The sequence below is a fragment of the Macaca fascicularis genome, chromosome 16 (assembly GCF_037993035.2).
Source record: "Macaca fascicularis isolate 582-1 chromosome 16, T2T-MFA8v1.1".
NCBI lineage: Eukaryota > Metazoa > Chordata > Mammalia > Primates > Cercopithecidae > Macaca > Macaca fascicularis.
The window spans coordinates 19,190,109-19,213,440 of record NC_088390.1 but is presented as its reverse complement, the minus strand read 5'-3'; the positions used below and the strand labels follow the sequence as shown (position 1 = coordinate 19,213,440).

At 45.5% G+C, this 23,332-nt stretch overlaps 1 long non-coding RNA gene across 1 annotated transcript; it reads left to right on the top strand.

The window, feature by feature from the left end:
- The first annotated feature begins 1,748 nt into the window (after nt 1–1,748).
- Nucleotides 1,749–22,909, top strand: LOC123569427 (uncharacterized). The gene is made up of 3 exons (XR_010582176.1): nt 1,749–2,018; nt 10,873–10,948; nt 22,212–22,909. It is a non-coding gene; the product is annotated as an uncharacterized lncRNA (long non-coding RNA).
- Nucleotides 22,910–23,332: the final 423 nt, after the last annotated feature.

The window sequence follows — 23,332 nt, the reverse complement described above, 5'->3', positions numbered from 1 at the left end:
AGCCTGGACAACAGAACAAGACCCTGTCTCAAAAAACGAAACAAACAAACAAACAAAACAAGACAAAACAAAAAAAAAACCTTAAAGCTGCAATGAAAACTTATATCCCTTTTGAATATAAGTTTTAAATGTAAGTCATCTCCTTCTTCTATCTATAAACCTGTAAAATCAAAACGAGTTATTTACTTCCAAGATACAATGGGGATGTGGGCATTGGGTAAACATTCCTCCTGTTCCAAAAGGGAGAAATTGGCCCAAAGAAAAGGACTACAGGCCCCATGCAAGTCAGAAACTCAGTAGGGCAGTCATTAAATCTTAAAGCTCCAGGCTGGGCATGGTGGCTTGTGCCTATAATCCTAGCACTTTGAGAGGCCGAGCAGGTGGATCACTTGAGCTCGGGAGTTTGAGACCAGCCTGGACAGCATGGCAAAACTTAATCTCTCTCTCTCTCTCTCTCTCTCTGTGTGTGTGTGTGTGTGTGTGTGTGTGTGTGTGTGTGTGTGTATAAAATCTGGGTATGGTGGTGTGCACCTGTGGTCCCAGCTACTCAGACGGCTGAGGTGGGAGGATTGTTTGAGCCTGGGAGGTGGAGGTTGCAGTAAGCCAAAATCACACCACTGCACTCCAGCCTGGACAACAGAACAAGACTCTGTCTCAAAAAACAAAAACAAAAAACAAAAAAACCTTAAAGCTCCAAAATAATCTCCTTTGACTCCATGTCCCACATACATCCAGGCACATTGGCATGAGGTCTGGACTCCCAAGGCTTGGGGCAGCTCTACCCTTGTGGTTTTGCAAGGTTCAGCTCCTGTCACTCCTGTTACAGCTTTTCTGGGCACAAGGGTACAAGCTGCCAGTGGCTCTACCATTCCAGGGCCTGGAGGACATTAGCCCCCTTCCCACAGCTCCACTAAACAGTGCCCCAGTGGGGACTTTTGTGTGTGGGGCCTCCAATCCCACATTTCCATTCCACCTCTTCGGAGGTTTTCTCTTTCTACTCAGGTGTTGGCCACATGGTGCTCTGTCCCACACCCTGGCTTCTATTCCCTTGTTGGCCAAACATCCTGAGGCTTACTGAATGTGTTAGGCCATTCTTGCAATAAAGGAATACCTGAGGCTGGGCAATACTGTGCTAGTAGAGATTCTGAGGGCTCCAGCCCTGCTGTAGTCTTCTGCTTGGGCACCCAGGCTTTCTCATACATCCTCTGAAATCTAGGGAGAAGCTGCCAAGCCTCATTCACTGTTGTACTCTGCAAACCTACAGGCTTAACACCACATGGAAACCACCAAGGCTTATGGCTTGCACCCTCTGTGGCTGTGGCCCAAGCTGTCCCTAGGGCCCTTTGAGCCGTGGTTAGAGCTGAACCCTCCCTAAGTGCACAGGGCACACTTCAGGCTGGGCCCACAAAACCATTCTTTCTTTCTTTCTAGGCCTCTGCACCTGTGATGGGAGCAGTTTCCTTAAAGGTCTGTGAAATGCCTTTGAGGCCCCTTTCCCATTGTCTTGGCTGTTAATTAGCACTTGGCTTCCTTTTAGTTATGCAAATCTCTCTAGCAAACGGTTTCTCTGCAGCCTGCTTTAATTCTTCCCCTGATGGTACTTTTACTTTTTCTGCCACATGGTCAAGCTGCAAAATTTCCAAACTTTATGCTCTGCTTCCCTTGTGAATGCAAGTTTTAAATATAAGTCACAATGGGCCATCTGTGACATCATGCTGGGGCTGCTTGCCCACTTGACTCCCTCTAGGGAAGTCCTCCCAGCTGCCCAGAGTCATCCTCCTCCATCCCACTGACCTTCCACCCCTGACCAATCAGGAGATGTTTCCAGTTTATTGGTGAATTTATTAGGGCTCAGAGAGGATGACCTACCCAAGGTCATACTGCCAACTGGATGTAGGACAGGTCTCTGAACCCAGTGTGTCCCTGCCCAGAAAGCAGCAGGGATCACAGGAGCCCAGCAGAGGTCTGCCCCCTTGGACCCCACCTCTTACATATTGAGTGTGGTTTCCACGGTGATGGTAAACAAGCCTCGAGCTCTTAATTCCTCAATTTGTTCACTATTTATTTTCCATAAGTGTGGCAAACATTTCTCTCAGTTGATCTTTTGTGAGTCTTCATTACAGTGGATTCTTATGTTTTATTTTTCTATTTCTCGGTTTTGACTTTCATTTTGGCAGCAAATAATTATTTTTATTAAGTCCCATTTAGGGTGACTTTTATTTTATTTTATTTTATTTTATTTTTGAGACGGAGTCTCGCTCTGCAGCCCAGGCTGGAGTGCAGTGGCCAGATCTCGGCTCACTGCAAGCTCCGCTTTCCGGGTTTACGCCATTCTCCTGCCTCAGCCTCCCGAGTAGCTGGGACTACAGGCGCCCGCCACCTCGCCCGGCTAGTTTTTTGTATTTTTTAGTAGAGACGGGGTTTCACCGTGTCAGCCAGGATGGTCTCGATCTCCTGACCTCGTGATCCACCCGTCTCGGCCTCCCAAAGTGCTGGGATTACAGGCTTGAGCCACCGTGCCTGGCTAGGGTGACTTTTATTAAAGGAAAAATAGAAAGTGATAATCTTATCCTACAGGGCCTTGTGTCTCCCTCAGAATTTACAGCTGGGTGTGTCACATCAAAAATGAAAATAAAGACAGGCACAGTGGCTCACGCTTGTAATCCAGCACTTTGGGAGGCTGAGACAGGCAGATCGCTTGAGCCCAGGGGTGTGAGACCAGCCTGGGCCACATGGGGAGACCCCATCTCTACAAAAAATACAAAAATTAGCCAGGCACGGCAGCACACACCTGTAGTTCCAGCTACTTGGGAGGCTGAGGTGGGAGGTTTCCTTGAGGCCAGGAGGTCAAGGTTGCAGTGTTCACACCACTGCACTCCAGCCTGGGTGACAGAGTGAGACCTTGTCTCAAAAAAAGAGATAAATTTTTAAAAATTAAGGTTATGGGAAGAACACTTCCTTAAATAATACCCTTTAATACCTATTGTTCATAATGTCAGATATGAGCTGACTTAGGAAACAAATTAGAAAGGAAATCTAAGAATGCAGGAAAAGAGGCTCTATATCTCAGAGGTCGACTCTTACTCGCTGAGGCATGTGGAATCTTGTGAGTTTTGGTTCTGAAACTCATTCATGGTAGCTGCTACAACAACAAGTAAACATCACCCCACAGAGTGAATAAATAATTAAAGAGAATTGCAAAGTATGCTCTACTGGAGAACCTGAACCCTTTCTATGTCCCCTAAGGGATTTTTTTTTTTTTTTTTGAGACAGAGTCTCGCTCTGTCGCCCAGGCTGGAGTGCAGTGGCTGGATCTCAGCTCACTGCAAGCTCTGCCTCCCGGGTTCACGCCATTCTCCTGCCTCAGCCTCCCAAGTAGCCGGGACTACAGGCACCCGCCACCACGCCCAGCTAGTTTTTTGTATTTTTTAGTAGAGACGGGGTTTCACGGTATTAGCCAGGATGGTCTCAATCTCCTGACCTCGTGATCCGCCCGTCTCAGCCTCCCAAAGTGCTGGGATTACAGGCTTGAGCCACCGCGCCCGGCCCCCTAAAGGATTTCTTTGAAGGAATCTGTGTATGGCAGGAAAGAGACAGAGTGACAACACAAAGGTTTACAGGCTTTTTCCATAAGTGTTCCTCACCATAAATGACCCACCCAAAGCTCATCCAGCTCCTTCCTTTCCACAACTGATCTGAAGTCACCAGGAAGGAAAATGAGCCAAAATACATAATGGTTACATCCTAAGAAGGGTTATCAAGTTTCTTTGGCACTGGACTACTTGAATTTGAGCCCCCACCTGTCACTGGCCATCATTTGTGGGCTGAGGGCGTGTCTCAGATTCCCACACTCTCATCATCTATGTACAAAGAGGAAGGCAAGGGAGCCCAACTCACAAAGGTTCTGTGAGTTTCATGTGGGGACAATAAAATCACTCAGAACAATATGTTGACAAAAAGAGTCAAACTCTGTAAAATATTTGAAGAGATTTATTCTGAGCCAAATAGGAGTGACCATGGCCCGTGACACAGCCCTCAGGAGGCCCTGAGAACATGTGTCCCAAGTGGCTGGGGTGTAGCCTGGTTTTATACATTTGAGAGAGGCATGAGACATCAATCAAATACATTTGAGAAATACATTGGCTTGGTCCAGAAAGGCGGGACAATTTGAAGGTGGGTGGGGTTCCAGGCTATAGGTACATTTAAACATTTTGTGGTTGACAATTGGTTGAGTTTGTCTAAAGACCTCGGATTAATAGAAAGGAAATGTTTAGGTTAAGATAAAAGATTGTGGCCGGGCGCGGTGGCTCACACCTGTAATCCCAGCACTTTGGGAGGCCGAGGTGGGCAGATCACCTGAGGTCGGGAGTTTGAGACCAGCCTGACCAACGTGGAGACGGGGTTCCTGTCTCTATTAAAAATACAAAATTAGCTGGGCGTGGTGGCACATGCCTGTAATTCCAGCTTCTCGGGAGGCTGACGCAAGAGAATCACTTGAACCCAGGAGGTGGAGGTTGCGGTAAGCCGAGATCACGCCACTGCACTCCAGCTTGGGCAAAAAGAGCAAAACTCTGTCAAAAAAAAAAAAAGATAAAAGATTGTGGAGACCAAGGTTCTTTTGACATCTCATAGTGGCTGTCCTTAGAGACAACAGATGACAAATGTTTCCCATTCCAACCTTTAAAAATGGTGGTAGAGGCCAGGTGCGGTGGCTCATGCCTGTAATCCCAGCACTTTGGGAGGCCAAGGCGGGCGGATCACGAGGTCAGGAGATAAGACCATCCTAGCTAACACGGTGAAACCCCGTCTCTACTAAAAATACAAAAAAATCGGCCGGGCGCGGTGGCTCAAGCCTGTAATCCCAGCACTTTGGGAGGCCGAGATGGGCGGATCACGAGGTCAGGAGATCGAGACCATCCTGGCTAACACGGTGAAACCCCGTCTCTACTAAGAAATACAAAAAATAGCCGGGCGAGGTGGCGGGCGCCTGTAGTCCCAGCTACTCGGGAGGCTGAGGCCGGAGAATGGCGTGAACCCGGGAGGCGGAGCTTGCAGTGAGCTGAGATCCGGCCACTGCACTCCAGCCTGGGCTACAGAGCGAGACTCCGTCTCAAAAAAAAAAAAAAAAAATACAAAAAAATCAGCCGGATTAGCCGGGCGTGGTGGCTGGCGCCTGTAGTCCCAGCTACTTGGGAGGCTGAGGCAGGAGAATGGTGTGAACCTGGGAGGCAGAGCTTGCAGTGAGCCGAGATCACGCCACTGCACTCCAGCCTGGGTGACAGAGCGAGACTCTGTCTCAAAAATAAATAAATAAATAAATAAATAAATAAATAAATAAATAAAATAAATAAATAAAAAGGTGGTAGACTCTCAGCGAATCTCTTCAGAACTGGGAGGGCCTGAAAGAAAAAGATCTAGCTATGTTAATAGATATTCTTTACAGATGCAAGTTTCCCCCCCCCACAAAGGATGGCTTTGCAGGGCCATTTCAAGGTATGGCAAATAAACTTGTTTGGGGGTAAAATATTTTGATTTTCTGTTTTGTTATGTAACGTTATGCCAGAGTCAGATTGGAACGTAAGTCACGATGGGTTAAATAAAACCCATTTGATGAGAATTTATGCTTTGTAAGGCATGAATCTCCAGACCCCTTAGACAGGAATTTGGGCAAGATAAGAAAAAAAATCAGAGCTTAGTCCTCAAATACCTGTGCTCTGTGTTAGCTTTTTAAAGACCTATTCCTTTTTTTTTTTTTTTTTTTTTTTTTTTTTTTTTTTTTTTTTTTTGAGGTGGAGTCTCGCTGTGTCGCCTAGGCTGGAGTGCAGTGGCGCGATCTCGGCTCACTGCAAGCTCCGCCCCCCCCACCCTCCCCAAGTTCACACCATTCTCCTGCCTCAGTCTCCCACGTAGCTGGGACTACAGGTGCCCGCCACTACGCCTGGCTAATTTTTTTGTATTTTTAGTAGAGACGGGGTTTCACTGTGTTAGCCAGTATGGTCTTGATCTCCTGACCGCGTGATCCGCCCATCTCAGTCTCCCAGAGTGCTGGGATTACAGGCATGAGCCACCGCGCCCAGCCAATTCCATTTTTTAATACAACCCTGAGAGTGGGTCTTAGAGGTACAATTTGCCAAACAAAAGCCCCCTCCCTCTATTCTTTTGCCCCAGTTCTTCATATGGAGGTGCCATTTGTGGCATTCACTCATGTTTGTCCATCTTCCTTTTTTGGTGGTGAGTACCCACTGGAATCACTTGACCAGGCTGCTGCGGTGGGTGTGTGGAATGGGGCAGAGGACTTCCGGAACACCTTGTGGAACATGGGGATGAATGATGAAAACCTGTCCGTAGAGCAGGTTTGCAGTAGGAGGGTGCCAGGCTGCAAGCAGGGGTTACATGAGCCACAACCTTCCCCTGCTAGGCCTGAGTCCTGAAGTCTTCACTCCTGCGTTTGAATGATGAACACGGAGATAATCTGCTTAGCATCCCTCTTTGTCTTGGCTGCCCCCAAGGAAGACATAAAGTCCCGCCCTCCAAGCCTGTAAGTTTCAAGTGGTTTTCATGTAGAGGTGTTTCATGGATTAGGAAAAGGGAGGGACTGCATTCACCCCAGGCTGCCACCGTTTTCTCAAGTACCCTGCAGTTTTGAACACAGCCTAGGGATGGAGTGTTGAAGAAGGCCCTTTAAGGAAACCTGAAGTTTTATCACAAGCTTCAACTGTGCAGGGACTTCAGGCTTCAGAATTTCTGCATTTGAGCCAGGCGTGGTGGCTCACGCCTGTAATCCCAGCACTTTGGGAGGCTGAGGTGGGCAGATCACTTGAGGTCAGGAGTTCAAGACCAGCCTGGCCACCGTGGTGAAACCCCATCTCTACTAAAAATACAAAAATTAGCTGGGCGTGGTGGTGGGTGTCTGTAATCCCAGCTACTTGGGAGGTGAGGCAGGAGAATCGCTTGAACCCAGGAGGTGGAGGTTGCAGTGAGCTGAGATTGTGCCACTGCACTCCAACCTGGGTGACAGTGAGACTCCATCTCAAAAAAAAAAAAAAAAAAGATTTTCTGCATTTGAATAGATAAAATCAGCTTGCCAATTTAGGAACAGAGGAAAAGGATTTAATGGTAAATGGTGAACTGCAGAAAACCGTTGTAAACAAAAAATAAAATTCTAAGCCCCCCAAACACCTGTACAGACCCCTCCCCTTAGCCAAGGGCATTTCAAAGTTAACCTGCAAAACAAGTTCAGGCCATGATGAGAGGGGGAATCAGACGTGCCTCATTATACCCTCCTCCCTTTTGGAATTCTGGCACAGCTGACCAGCATGAACATAAACAGAGGCCTTAATACTGACAGAACAGACTCTCAAGTCTGACAAGAAACATTTATATTCTATTCTCTCTGAAGCCCGCTACCTGGAGGCTTCACCTGCATAAAACCTTGGTCTCCAGCCACCCCTTACTGTAACACAGACACTCCTTTCTATTGATTCCAGAGCTTTGATAATAACTCTTTCAACCAGTGGCCAATCTGCGCTCCGAAGCTTCCTAAACAATATCAAATACAGTCGTCCCTTGATCTATGTGGGGGACTGGTTCCAGGACCAACGGCATATAACCAGATCCCCACATACTCAACTTCCACAGTCAGTCCTGCCAAACCTGCTTGAGGGAAAAGTCAACCTTCTCTGTATATGTGGGCTTTTCATCCCCTGAATACTGTATTTTTCATCCTCATTCAGTTGAAAAAGAGCTGCACGTAAGTGGACTCATGCCGTTCAAACCTGTGTTGTCTGACGGTCAACTGTGCAGCATTGTCACCACTGAGTAGCCGCAGGGGAGGATAGATCTCCCTCCACAGACTGATTTTGTTTTCCCGAGAACCAGGACCCTCTCCCGCCTCCAGTCACATTGAAACTGGCTTAGAAAAAATTGTAACAGTGAGAAAATTGTGGCAGACGGGGAGATCTGATCTAGCCAGCCCCGCTCTTGCCTTGAGCCTTCAAGCTGCCTTTATTTATTCCTGGGCTTCGGCCAAGCTAACTTTGGGAGACATTTAGTTTCTAGTTTAAATTTTAATAGCCCTTTCCCAAAACTCAAATGCCTTTGTAAAGCTAGTGAGTGACCACCAGGTTAGGAGGAAGAGGAGCCTGGATTCTGCCAAGGAGTACACGTAAACAATCGCCACCATTATTCCAGAGCTCACAAGATACGGAATTTCCCCCATTTACTCCTGCAGATAACATCAGTATTGTGAACCTAAGATTGGCCTTTTGAGATATCTTTTCAGGATTTTTGCATGTCTGACACCAATGGCTCCACCTGGACCCACCAGGACCTGCTGGCTGCTCCTGTGGTCCCACCCAGAAGTGATTCAGTGTAAGAGGATGGCTTCGATCCCCTGAGTTCATCTCCCACCCAATCAGCACTTCCTGTACCCTAGCCCCCAAACATCTGTGCAGACCCCTCCAAACTACTTTTGAAAGACCCCTACCCTATGAGCCTTCAAGGAGACTGATCTTCTGTTTGCTTGTTTTTATTTTTTGAGACAGAGTCTCTCTCTGTCGGCCAGGCTGGAGTGCAGTGGCACCATCTCGGCTCACTGCAACCTCCGCCTTCTGGGTTCAAGCGATTCTCACGCCTCAGCCTCCCAAGTAGCTGGGATTACAGGCACCCACAACCATGCCCGGGTAATGTTTGTGTTTTTAAAAAAGAGACGGGGTTTCACCATGTTGGACAGGCTGGTCTCGAACTCCTGACCTGCACTCAAGTGATCCGCCCACCTTGACCTTCCAAAGTGCTGGGATTACAGGTGTGAGTTACCATGCCCATCCCAAGGAGATTGATTTGAGTGATAACTGTCTCCCACATGTCATGAGCAGCCTCATGTCCGTTCAACTCTTTCTTTACTGCAGTGCCATGGTCTCGTTCGTGCAGTGACCAGGAGGAACCCATTGGGCAGCGACAGCATCATGTGAGCAGAGAGGGAAGGTTCTCACTCCAGCCAGAGTGGGAGCGCTTGGGGACCTCATCACACATGTTTATAAATGGTACCCTAAATGAGTGACTGAGGCAAGTCTCAACGATTCGAGGTTTAGTAAGCCAGAGTTTGAGGACACATCTGAGGAAAAACTCAAGCCAGAGATGCACCTGTGGCTGTTTTTTGTGGAGACGTTTTCAGGAGCCTCCGTATGTATATATTTCCTTAAAGTGGGGGAGACATATAGGAAAAGGGGCGGGTAGGCGGTAAGGCAAATGTTACATTCCTGTGAGACTTTAGTTACTGCCCAGTAAACCTACATTTTACATCAGATAAGGTGAGTGTTTGGAGGAAGAAGGGAGTAAAGGAGGTCTCAATTATGCTGGTGTCTCTTGGTAGGGGAAGGACTGGTTGATCTCATGTCGACTTTGTTCTGTCCCTCGGAAGGTAAGTTTGTAATGGACATTGTCAGTGTGGAATGCAACAGACTTTAGTTTGAGGAGCTGGACTTGGATTGCACATCTCAAGTCCTTATTTATGGGCAGATAGACATCTTGAAAGGTGTGTGAAAGGAAAATAAATCTTGAGACTCCCAAACTCACTCAGCCAGAGGGAAAAGTCAAGCTGGGAACCGGCTCATGCAAACCTGCCTCCCATTTTGGGTGCTAAAGAAGATGGCTGCAAAGATGAAAAGCTACATACCTCCCTCACATTTTAGGGTAAAGATCCTTATGGGCCACAAGATCTTTACCCTAAAATGTTTCTGCTGCAGTGCACCATGGCAATGTAAATTGATAGCTTATCTTCACAGGTGCCGGGACATACGACAGAGCCCAGAGTCATGCTTCTGCCAGTCCGAGGCAAATGTGTATCTGACTATTTCCTCTGCCCTATTGTCTATGGTGTCTTATGTAAAAATTCAAATTCACTGAGCCAGACAAAGGCATAAATGACTGGTTTCCCCTGCCCCGCTGTCACATGAAAATTGTGTATTTCTCAATATTCCCCCCATTCCCCTTTAAATATTGAAGCCACCAAAATTATCTTCAGAGAAAGGCATAGACCTGTCTCTGGGAGTGCCTCCTTAACTTTGGCAAATAAGCCTCCCAAAATGATTGAGATTTGCCTGGGTTATTTTCCTCGATTGACAGTTTCAAGGCCAGCAAAGAGTTTACTGATGAGTGCTTTGTGGGGGCTGCCATCTGGAGATGCCTGAGGCCTTTCCGTGGGGGTCTAGCTAATGCCTAATGCTTTGACACAAGGTTGTGAACCAACAGCAATTCATTTGGAAGAGGGTGTTGCCAGTGACTCAGCCTCCAGGCTTCACTTTCCCTTTGGCAGAAGGCGTTGAGTGGTCCCGAGATTTTTTATTTCCTCGTGTAAAGACCTACTAAAAGCAAAAGCGTCTTCAGGACCCACATTCACTTGGCGTTTCAGGCAAGGTGGCTGTGGAGAGGTGTCTGGGGATGAAACTCATTGCTGAGTCCACACTCCCAGGGAGCTCTTCTTCAACCTTTCCACTCTGACCCTGGCTGATCACCTCTCATCGAGAAAAGTGCAGGGGTTGCCAGGCATTTGAAGAGCACAGTTCTAAAGTTCCTGGTTGCTTCTTTGGCAGAGGGTCTGGGTACCACAGCTGTTTGCTAACAGCCAAGTTCCCTGCATTTTGAAAATCTGGGGATGCTGTCCCAGGGTTAGCAGGGGCCGTGCTGAGAGGCAGGAGATCGGAACTCAGTTTGTGTATTTCTGCATTAAATTGGGACGTGCACTTCACTTGGATCCCTGTATGGCTTGTCTGACGCCACCTGAATAAATCCCAGCAGTTAGAAGGATGGTGACGCCCTGCGTTCCTGTTCATCCTGAAAGTGAAAATCAAGTGCACTTTCACCCTTTTGTTCCAGGGGAAGTTCTGTCCACCCTGGCCTGCTTTGGGACAGCCGTGGACCTCCTCAGAGCTGGTGGGGAAAGTTCCTGGAGGTCAGGATGCTCTCGTTGGTCACTGGAGAAAACCACAGGAGTAGCAGACTCCTCTGTCTCCTCACCAGGCCAGACCACACTCAGTCTCTGGGGTCTTTCCCCAAGATCCTGCCAAGCACATTCCCTTGGCTGAGGTTTTGCTGGAGACTGGGGCTCCCTGGGCAGCCACAAGGCCCACAGCAGCTGGGGCATCCATGGGAAGGGCCCAGCTCCTGTCCACAGCCACAGTCCCTGAACCCAGCAACCCCATGACACTGCAGGACCCTTTCTCCCACTAGGGCTCTACATCCACCCTTCCTTGGGGGCTGGAGGCTGGAGACATCTAAGGTCCGGGGGATCCTGGGTGAGGATGGGAAGGTTAATCACCTTATCTAAGTGTGTTAGTTCACATTGCTTCACTATAAAGAAATATCTGAGGCTGGGGTATTTCTATAGAAGAGGGTTATTTGGCTCATGGTTCTGCAGGCTGTACAAGAAGCATGGCACCAGCACCTGCTTCTGGTGAGGCCTCAGGGAGCTTCCAATCATGGCCAAAGGCAAAGGGGAGCCACTGTGTCACATGTGAGAGAAGGAGCAAGAAATGGCAGGCTGTCTAAACCACCAGCTCTCATGTGAACTAATAGACTGAGAACTCACTCATCACTGCAGGAAGGGCACCAAGCCACTCATAAGAGATCTACTCCCATGGCCCAAAAACCTCCCACCAGATCCCACCTTCAGCACTGGAGATCATATTTCCACACGTGATTTGGAGGGGACAGATATCCGAACCATATCACCAGTCAAGAGTACCTGACCCAGCCCTTAGAGCCAATTTTTATCCCCAAGTAAGTGATTGGCTCAATGACTTCCCTTACCTACTTTGTCCGGAGACCGTTCACCAGAGAGACCTGCTGGGATATGGGTCGCGGAGATTTACACCCTCTTCTCCGGATTCTCAAGGGCCACTAGAAGTCTCCAGAACTGTGAACTTATTCTAGTATGCCCTGCACTTCACAAGAAAAAGAGAGCTCTCCCTGGGCTCCCGCCGGCCCCTCCAGGATACGGCACTGGAGGAGGCAGCTTGGTGTTTCCTATCTCCACCACACTGGATTTGGGAATCCGAACCCGACTCCCGTTCTATCACTGACGGCGATGGAGGCCAATGCCTGCTCCTTTGGAATGGTGCTCGCCTGTCTCAGGACCGACTGACCCATCTTAAACCGCTGTTCATATGGAATCCTCCACTTTGGACTTCAAAGCGCTCATTTGAGTATTTACTACTGCCACCAAGATCTGCACCTGCCATGGTGCCACCTGGACCCACCCCTAGGCTTGCAGGCACACCACAGTGGCCCTTTGGCTGGTCCCAGCCACTGCGTGTGCGCGTGTCCCTGTGTGTGCATGTCTGCATGTTAAGAAGGTAGACAGAATGTCAAGCATTCTTAAAAAGATTTTCAAAATTTTGTTTAAAGGCAAAGAACTGTAGAATCTTTTTTTAAACTATGTATTTGTGCATTTTTCGGTGTGTTAAATAAATGGAATGATATCAGAATCATATAAACAAAAATGCTAACATTTAACATCTCTGGAAAGGGTTATAGAATTCTGGGAGGTAAACTTTCAGTCTTCCAAACGTCTGTCCATTAATTGTTCGTTTACTTATTTTTTTGAGACAGAGTCTCTGTCACCCAGGCTAGAGTGCAGTGCTGTGATAATAGCTCATGGCAGCTTTGCTCTCCTGGGCATAAGTGATCCTCCTGCCTTAGCCTCCCGAGTAGCTGGGACTATAGGTGCGCATCACCATTCCTGGATATTTTTAAATTATTATTATTTTTAGTAGAGACAGGGTCTCATTATCTTGCCCAGGTTGGGCTTCATACTCCTGAGCTCAAGCAATCCTTCCACCTCAGCCTCCCAAAGTGTTGGGATTACAGGCATATACTATTGCACTCCGTCTGTCCATTTATTGTTTTGTTGTTGTTATTGTTCTGTTTTTATTTGTTTGTTTTTCTCACTATTGGAGATAGAAATTTTTAAATTAATTGTTAATAGAAAAATATGCATTTGCATTATTTGTGTTAGAGAAAGTTGCCCCAGATAGTGTTCCATGGAGCCAGTGCCTAGAAGACCACAACTTTTATCTTGCCTCCTTTATGTCCTTTATGTTTAGTCCAGTGATGAAACAATCCACTAGCAACGGGCAAGTCCTCAATTTTCAGAGGTATTTGTAACTGCGCACAAGCACGGGACTGATTTTTCCGACACCAATTTGCCTGTTATTTCCCTCCCAGTTGGATCTGTTTTCTTTTTCTTTCTTTCTTTTCTTTTTTTTTTTTTTTTTTCTGGAGACGGAGTTTCACTCTGTCGCCCAGGCTAGAGTGCAATGGCGCAATCTTGGCTCAATGCAACCTCTGACTCCTGGGTTCTAGCAATTCTCCTACCTCAGCCTCCTGAGTAGCTGGGATTACAGGTCTGCACCACCACACCTCGCTAATTTTTGTATTATTAGTAGAGATAGGGTTTCACCATGTTGGCCAGGCTGGTCTCAAACCCCTGACCTTAGGTGATCCACTCACTTCGGCCTCCCAAAGGACTGGGATTATGGGTATGAGCCACCTCACCCAGCCAAATCTGTTTTCTTTTTCTTTTTTCTTTTTCTTTTGAAACACAGTCTCACTCTGTGGCCCAGGCTAGAGTGCAGTGGTGCGTGCAGTGGTGCAATCTTGGCTCACTGCAACCTCTGCCTCCCAGGTTCGAGCGATTCTCCTGCCTCAGCCTCGCGCGCCTGCCACTATGCCTGGCTAATTTTTGTATTTTTAGTAGAGACGGGGTTTCACTATATTGGCCAGGCTAGTGTCGAAACTCTGTCCTTGTGATCCGCCTGCCTCAGCCTCCAAAGTGCTGGGATTACAGGCGTGAGCCACTGTGCCTGGCCTCTGTTTTCTTCTGTAGTTTCACTACCATCCTTTGTGGTGAGTTGGGTGAGTGTTAGCCCAGGGTGGAACCTAGTTTTGTTTTGTTTCTCTTGCATCTGAACAACATTTGGTCTCGATTTCAGAATGATCACGTTGCAGAGCAGGCCCCCCAAATGTAAAACTAGGGGGAAGAGAAATCACAAGTCCACTAAGCCTGGGCAGTGGTCTTAGGTTCAGAATATGGTGTCTTAAACACTCCTGCAGACCCTGGTCCTTTATTGTTGCATCTGACTGAGGCTACTACGATTGTTGCTACTGATAAAATGAAATGTACATTTGATGTATATAGTCAGATTGCCCTACAAAATGGCTTTACAGATTTGCTCTCCAGTCAGCGTGGTGTGAGAGTGCCTGAGACTCTATCCCCTTCTCAAGGCCTGTGGTGTGACTGGGAATAGAAATGATGGCTCTGAAATTTAAACCCAACAGAAGCTTCCTAAGGCTGCTGTAACAAAACCCCACAAACTGTGTGGCTTAAAATAAACAGAAGCTTATTCTCTCACAATTCTGGAGGCCTGCAATCCCAGATCAAGGTGGCAGTGGGGGTATTTTTTCTAGAAGCTGTGAGGGAGGGTCTGTTCTGTGCCTCTCTCCTAGTTTCTGGTGGGTGCCAGCAATATTTGGCGTACCTTGTCATGCAGACACATCTCCCCAATCTCTGCCTCCATCTTCACAAGGCATCTCCCTCTGTGTCTCTATCTCAAATCTCCTTCTTTCTTTCACAAGGACACCAGTCAGGGGACTTACGGCCCACCTTAAGTCCAGTATGACATCATTAGAGATCCTTAGCTTAGTTACACCTGCAAAGATATTTCATTTGCAAATGAAGTCACATTCTGAGGATCCTGGTAGACAGAACCTGGAGGAACACTGCTCAATCCACTACAGATTCATCTCTTGCTTACAGATTTTCTGGCTCTCTGATTGCTGCTTTGTTATTAAGGACTTTGACACTGGGTATATCCAATAGCCTTCCTGATCTTTAGTTTTCTCACTAGTTCAAGGAGGTGTAATCTTTGGCCTGTTGTTCTTTCCTAAAAGCACTGTAAATGCAAAGTGACCCGCAAACACAGAAGGAGATAAGAAACCAAAGAACAAGGCAGACAAATCCAGTTTGTCAGTAAAGGGTGATTTATTAGGAAACTTACAGACAGAAGTGTCGCCTTCCATGGCCACAAGACAGGCAGATCTGCGTACTGCAACCCCTGAGACCCAGGGCTTATGTCTCCGGAGGAAAGTCTACGTGCTCCGGAAGGAATGTGTAGACAGCTGAAAGAATGCTGTGGGTGTCATGGCTTATGATGTATGCAACAACATCAAGGGTTGATTTGGAAGAGAGGCAAAACTTACAGTAAATAGAGATTTCTACATAAAGAATAATACATCAACTAGACATCTTGGAGTCATTCCCAGACTCGAGGTTAGTCAGGAGTCACATGGTGGATTAGCATCTGAAATAGAGTCACTGTTGTCCCCACAGCTGCTGTGGTTTTACAGCAGCAGATCAGGAAAAGGTCCCCTTCAAACCTCGTGTTGAAATTTAGATCCCCAATGCGGCAATTTTGGGAGATGGGCCCTGGTGGGAGGGGTTTCAGTCATGGGGGTGGATCTCTCATGAATGAATTAATGTCCTCCCATTAGTTCACAAGAGAGCTGGTTGTTAAAAGGAGCCGGGGCCAATGTGATGGTTCCCATCTCTAATCTCAACACTTTAGGATTCCAAGACAGGAGGATTGCTTGAGGCCAGGTATTCAAGACCAGCTTGGGCAACATAGACATTGCAACATCCCTGTCTTTACCAAAAAAAGAAAAAATTAGCCAGGCATGGTGGCATGCACCTATGGGCCTAGTTACTCAAGAGGCTGAGGTGAGAGGATAGCTTGAGGCCAGGAGTTCAAGGTTACTGTGAGCTATGATTGCATCACTGCACTCCAGCCTGGGTGACAGATCAAGATCATGTCTCAAACAAACAAAGAAACAAACAAACCAGCCTGGGACCTCGTCCCCGCTTTGCTTCCTCCTTCAGCATGTGTGATCTCTTTGCACATGCCGATTCTCCTTTCACTTTCCACCTTGAGCTGAAGCAGCCTGAGACCCTCACCGGATGCCCAATCTTGAACTTTCCAGCCATTAGAACTGCAAGCCAAATAAACCTCTTTTCTTCATAAACTACCTAGTCTCCAGTATTCTGTTAGAGTAACACAAAACAAAGACCTCTGCCTCACTCGTTCAACCTTTCATTACATCTATTTGTGTTGAACACCTTTTTGACACCCAGTTCGGTACATCTTTTGACCTGATATGATCTTTTGGAGTAAAGAATAGAGGAACTGGGGTGACATCAGCAAGATGGCAGAATAGGAAGCCCCCACGCTTCTTTCCTTCACAGAGACACTGACTTAACAACAATATATAGACCAAAATACCTTTATGAGAACTCTGGAAACCAGTGAGGAAGTTGCAGTACCCCAAGGCAAGACCAAGCCAAGAACAGTGCACTGAAATCAGTAAGAAGAACCATTTCACTTTATCTGCAATTGTCCCTCTCCCAAGCTAGCACAGCTCAGTTTGTCTCAGAGCTTCTCCCTTAGGTTAGAGGGAGGAGAGAGAAGAGTGCTCAGTGTTTCAGCTTTTCGGAGGGTTGCCCAGAAAACTAGTTTCTGTCTTACTTGACCCAGGGCGCTAATGGAACCAGAATAGTTTGGATGCCTGGAGGATGCTGAAAGCAAGGGAGAATGGAGTGGCCTACTCTGGCACCAGAGGGCCTGAAGTGCTGCACACAGAGGATGGCATGACCCAGGGTAACTGGGAGAAGGTGCTCAACTCATAGGTCTTCCCTTGGCAGGGAGGTAGAAGAGTGGGCTGTTTGGCCGGCTCTCCATCTTTTCAGAGAGCTGCTCCAAGGACTGGTGAGTGTCTCATCTGATCTGGGAGAGGTGATAGAGAACCAGCATACTTTGGATGGGGCCTCTGAAAACAAAGGAGAGGAGAGTGGCTTGCTGCTGTGGCACCAGGGAACCTGCAGTTCTAGAGACAGACACCAGAGGGAGGCAAAGATTATGATCTTCTGAAAAAGAAACTGGCAAACCTCTCTAATTGGAAAAGTACAGGCAAAGCTCAGAGGAATTGCGTCCTCCTAGAAAGATTTCAGAGGCCCCCAGAATCTCTAGGTGTGGCTGATTGGTGAACAGAATTCCCTGTACAAACCCAATCCATAAAGACTGAGAGAGGAGGCTATTTTTTCAAATGCATACAACTCAACAACAAAAAATACCACAAGCCACGCAATAAAGCAGGGAAATATGACTGCTTTAGGAACAAAATAAATCTCTAGAAACCACCTCCGAAGAAATGGAGAACAAAATAGGAAAATAGGAACAAAATAGAACACAATAGGAAAACGGAGAACAAAATAGGAAAATAGGAACAAAATAAATCTCTAGAAACCACCTCCGAAGAAATGGAGATCTATAAATTATTGGATTAATAATTCAAAACAATTGTCTTAAAGAAACACAGTGACTTTCAAGAGGACACAGATAATTAAATGAAATTTTTTAAAATGTATGAACAAGATGAGAAAATCAACAAAGATATAGAATGATTAAAAAAAAGAAAGAAGCAGAAAATTTTGAGCTGAAGAATATAACAACTGAATTGAAAAATTCACTAAAAAAGTTCAAAAGCAGACTTGATCAAACAAAATAGCTAGTGGACTAACAACAGGTCATTTGAATTTTTGAGTCAGGGAGCAAAAAGAAGAAAAAATGAAGAAAAGTGAGGATAGCCTGAGAGATTTATGGGACATCATCAAGCAGATCAACACACACATTAAAGGCATTCCAGAAAGAGAAGAAAGAGAACTTATTCAAAGAAATAATGGTTGAAAACTTCCCAAATCTGACAAAGGAAGTGGACATCCAAATTCAACAATCTCAAAACAAATATTAGTAAATTAGTAAGACGATTAGTAAGATGAACTCAAAGAGGCCCATACAGAGAGACATGTTATAATCAAACTATTATCTTCAAAAGAGCAAGGGAAGGGACTCATGATGTACAAGGGAGCTCCCATTAGAGTATAAGTAGATTTCTCCACAGAAATTATATAGGCAAGAAGGGGAAGGGATGATATGTTCAACATGCTCAGAGAAGAAAAGCTATCAACCAAGAATACTATGACTGGCAAGACTGTCCTTCAAAACTGAAGGAGAAATACACACCTAACAGCAGAGCACCCAAATGTATGAAGCAACATTGACAGAATTAATTGAGAGAAAGTGGAATGGTGGTTGTGAGGGACTGAGGGGAGGAATGAATGGGGAGTTACTGTTTAACAGGTACAGAGTTTCAGTTTTGTAAGATTAAAAAAATTCTGGAGATGAATGATTGTGATGGTGGCACAATAATGTGAATGTACTTAATGCCATTGAGCTGTATACATAAAAATGGTTAAAATGGTAAATTTTATTACACTTGTTTTACCATAAGTTAAAAAAAAATTTTAAATTAATAGGCATGGTAAAAGCAAGAAAATATCACACATAATCAGGAGAAAAACCCATCAACATTATAAGATTCATAAGTGACATAAATGGTGGAATTAATAGACATGACATAGAAATAGGTATCATAAATATGGTCTGCATGCTCAAGAATGTAGAAGGTGAGGAGATAAACAGAAGATACCTTTAAAAGAAAGATTAGATGGAATTAACAGCAGAGTAGGTATTTGTATTAGTTTATTCTCACATTGCTATAAAGAACTACCTAAAACTGGGTAATTTATAAGGAAAAGAGGTTTAGGCCAGGTGCAGTGGCTCTTGCCTGTAATCCTAACACTTTGGGAGGCTGAGGTAAGTGGGTCACCTGAGGTCAGGAGTTCGAGATCAGTCTGGCCAACATGGTGAACCTCCATCTCTACTAAAAATACAAAAATTAGCCAGGTGTGATGGCAGATACCTGTAATCCTAGCTACTCAGGAGGCTGAGGCAGGAGAATCACTTGAACCCAGAGGTGGAGGCTACAGTGAGCCTAGATCGCTCCAGTGCACTCCAGCCTGGGCGACAAGAACAAAACTCCATCTTAAATTAAAAAAAAAAAAACAAAAAGAAAAGACATTTAATTGACTCACAGTTCCACAGACTGTACAGGAAGCATGTCTGGGGAGGCCTCAGGAACCTTACAATCATGGCAGAAGGTGAAGGGAAATCAGGCACGTCCTACATGGCTGGAGCAGAAGGAAGAGCATGAAGGGGGAGGTGCCACACACTTTGAAACAACCAGGTCTCATAAGAACTCACTATCATGCGAACAGCAAGGGGGAGTCTGCCCCCATGACCCAATCACTCCCCCCTAGGCCCCTCCTCCAACATTGGGGATTACAATTCAACATGAGATTTGGGCAAGGACACAAATGCAAACCGTATTATTCTGCCCCTGGCCCCTCCCAAATCTTATGTCCTTCTCACATTTCAAAATGCAATCATACCTTCCCAACAGTCCCCCAAAGTCTTAACTCATCCCAGCATTAACTCAAAAGTCCACAATCCAAAGTCTCATCTGAGATAGGACAAGTTCTTCTGCCTATAAGCCTGTAAAATCAAAGCCAGTTAGTTACTTCCAAGATACAGTTGGGTACAGGCATTGGCTAAATACTCCCTCCCATTCCAAATGGGAGAAATTGGCCAAAATAAAGGGGTTACAGGCCCCATGCAAGTCTGAAACCCAATAGAGCAGTCATTAAATCTTAAAGCTCCAAAATAATCTCATTTGACTCCATGTCTCACATTCAGGGAACACCAATGCAAAGCGTGGGCTCCCAAGACCTTGGGCAGCTCTACCCCTGTAGCTCTGCAGGGTACAGCCCCCTCAGCTACTTTCATGGACTGGAGTTGAGTACCTGTGGCACTCCAGGTGCACAGTGGAAGCTGATGGTAAATCTACCATTCTGGGGAGTGGACCTCTTCTCACAGCTCCACTAAGCAGTGCCCCAGTGGGGACTCTGTGTGGGGGCTCCAACCCCACATTTCCCTCCATATTGCCCTAGTAGAGGTCCTCCATCAGGGCTCCTTCCCTGCAGCAGACTTCTTCCTGGACATCCAGGCTTTTCCATATGTCTTCTCTGAAATCTAGGCAGAGGCTCCCAAGTCTCCACTCTTGCTCTCTGTGCATCCGCCAGCTTAACACCACATAGAAGCTCCTAAGGCTTATGGCTTGCACCCTCTGGATCAGTAGCCTGAGATGTATCTGGGTCCCTTTCAGCCGTGGCTGGAGCTGGAGTAGCTGGGATGCAGGGATCAGTGTCCCTAAGTTGTGTAGGAGAGTGGGGCCCTGGGCCTGGCCCAGGAAATTCTTCCCTTCTAGGCCTCCAGGCCTGTGATGGGTGGGACTGTCACGAAGGTCTCTGAAATTCCTTCCAGGCATTTTCCCCATTGTCTTGGCTATTACTATGGCTCCTCTTATGCACATTTCTGTAGCTGGGTTGAATTTTTCCCTGAATATGGGTTTTTATTTTCTACCACATGGCTGGGCTGCAAACTTTCCAAACTTTTACACTCTGCTTCTCTCTTAAAGATAAGTTCCAGTTCCAGCTCATTTATTTGCTCACAAATATAAGCATAGGGTGCTAGAAGTAGCCAGGTCAAGTCTTGAATGTTTTGCAGCTTATAAATTTCTTCTGCCAGATACCCTATATTAATACTCTCAAGTTCAAAGTTCCACAGATCTCTAGGGCAGGGGCACAATGCCTCCAACCTCTTTGCTAACACATAACAAAAGTGACGTTGCTTCAGTTCCCAATAAGTTCTTCATCTCCATCTGAGACCACCTCAGCCTGGACTTCACTGACCATATCACTATCAGCATTTTGGTCACAACAATTTAACAAGTCTCTAGGAAGTTCCAAACTTTCCTTTATCTTCCTGTCTTCTTCTGAGCTCTCCAAACTGTTCTAACCTCTACCCGTTACCCATTTCCAAAGTCACTTCCACATTTTCAGGTATCTTTATAGCAATACTTCACTCCCAGTACCAGTTTTCTGTAGTTGTCCATTCTCACATTGCTATAAAGAACTACCTGAAACTGTGTAATTCATAAAAAAAAAAAAAGGAGGTTTAATTGACTCACAGTTTCACAGGCTGTGCAGGAAGCATAGTGGGGAAGCCTCAGGAAACTTACAATCATGGCAGAAAGTATAGGGGAAGCAGGTGCATCTTACGTGGCTGGAGCAGGAGGAAAAGTGTGAAGGGGAAGGTGCTACACACTTTGAAACAACAATATCTCATGAGAACTCACTATCACAAGAACAGCAAGAGGGAAGTCCACCCCCATGATCCATCACCTGCCACCAGGCCCCTCTTCCAACACTGGGGATTACAATTCGACATGAGATTTGTCCAGGGACACAAATCCAAACCATATAGGTATTAAAGAAAAAAGACCAGAGAAGAAAAGATCAGAGAAAGAATGAAGTACAGATGGAAAAAAATAATCAAGGATTTTTGTGATAATATCAAGTAATCTGATGTACATGTCATTGGAATTTTAGAATGAGAAAGTGTAAAGAATAATGTTCTGAAATTTTTCAAAATTGCTGAAAATTATAAACCAACAGATCCAAGAATCTCAATAAACCTTAAACACAGGAAACATAAAGAAATACACATCATTATGGTTTTTCTATTTTATAATGATTAAAAAAAGTAAAAAAGAAAAAACCACATCACTGCACATCATATCATAATTCCTTTAAATACAAATGGTCTAAAGGCTGTGAACAAAGGCAGATATCATCAGAATGAATAAGAAAAGCAAGATCTAAAATATGCTGTCTATAAGAAACCAAGTTTAAATTTAAAGACAGGTAGTTAAGAGTAACAAAATGAAAAAAAGATACACCACAAAGTCACTAAATAAAACAAACATGGAATAGCCATATTAATATCAGACAAAGTAAATTTCAAAAGGACTATGACTTATGTTAAAGAGAAAAATTTCATAATGCTACATGCAAAAGGAAGATGACATTCTTAAATGTCTATACAACTAAATAACATAATTTCAAAATACATGAAGCAAACCTGATAGAACTACAAGGAGAAACAGACAAATCCACAATTATAGTAACAGATTTCAACATTCCTCTCTCAGTAATTGATGACCAAATAGATATCAAATCTAAGAGACATACTTAAGACTTGGCAGTGCTATTAATCACATTGACCTAATTAATACTTTTCAGACTCCACCCAACAGCAATTAGAATTCTTTTTAACTGTTCCTTCTTTTCTGTGGCTCCCATACAGAGAGACCCTCTGAATGAGGAACGACGTATTCTTATTTTCTCCTAATTCTCCTAAAAAATCCACTTGGGAGAGACCTGCTGCACAACTTAAAGACAACTATATTCTGTACTTAGATGAAGTATTTGTCAAGCTCCCTGGAAAAGGGAAGCAAAGGATCCTGACTTGTTTACTCTGCGCCTTCTGGAAGAAAAAAGGGATGAGAGAGAGAGTGGCAGTCTCACACCATGCTGAAAAGCCCTCCGCAACCAACCTAGATCCATGCGTCCCTTTGGGCCCTGAGGAATAATACTGCCGGTTTAATTCAAGATAAAAAACCAACAAAAATGGTTTCCCTAAAGGATATGCCACGATAGCCATATGTGAAACAATATCCTTTGTCCTGAGCTCAGAGAGAATCAAACCCACTATAAAAGAATTTGAAATGCCAGGCGCGGTGGCTCACGCCTGTAATCCCAGCACTTTGGGAGGCCAAGGCGAGCGGATCATGAGGTCAGGAGATCAAGACCATCCTGGCTAACACGGTGAAACCCGTCTCTACTAAAAATACAAAAAAAAAAAAAAATTAGCCAGACGTGGTCACGGGCGCCTGTAGTCCCAGCTATTCGGGATCAAAAGGTCAGGAGTTCAAGACCAACTTGACCAACATGGTGAAACCACTTCTCTACTAAAAATACAAAAATTATCGGGGCGTGGTGGCATGCGCCTGTAATCCCAGCTACTCAGGAGGCTGAGGCAGGAGAATTGCTTGAACCCAGGAGGCGGAGGTTGCGGTGAGCCGAGATCACGCCACTGCACTCCAGCCTGGGTGACAGAGCAAGACTCAGTCTCAAAAATAATAAAATAATAATAATAATAATAATAGATGTGAGATATACATTGGTTCAGTCCCGAAAGGTGAGACAACTCAAAGAGGGGGCTTCCAGGTCATAGGTAGATTCAGAGATTTTTTCTAATTGGCAACTGGTTGAAAGAGTTATTATCTAAAGACCTGGAATCCACAGAAGGGAATATCTGGGTTAAGATAAGGGGTTGGGGAAATCAAGGTTCTTATTATGCAGATGATGCCTTTAGGTAGCAGACTTCAGAGAGAATAGCTTGTACATGTTTTTTTATCAGACTTA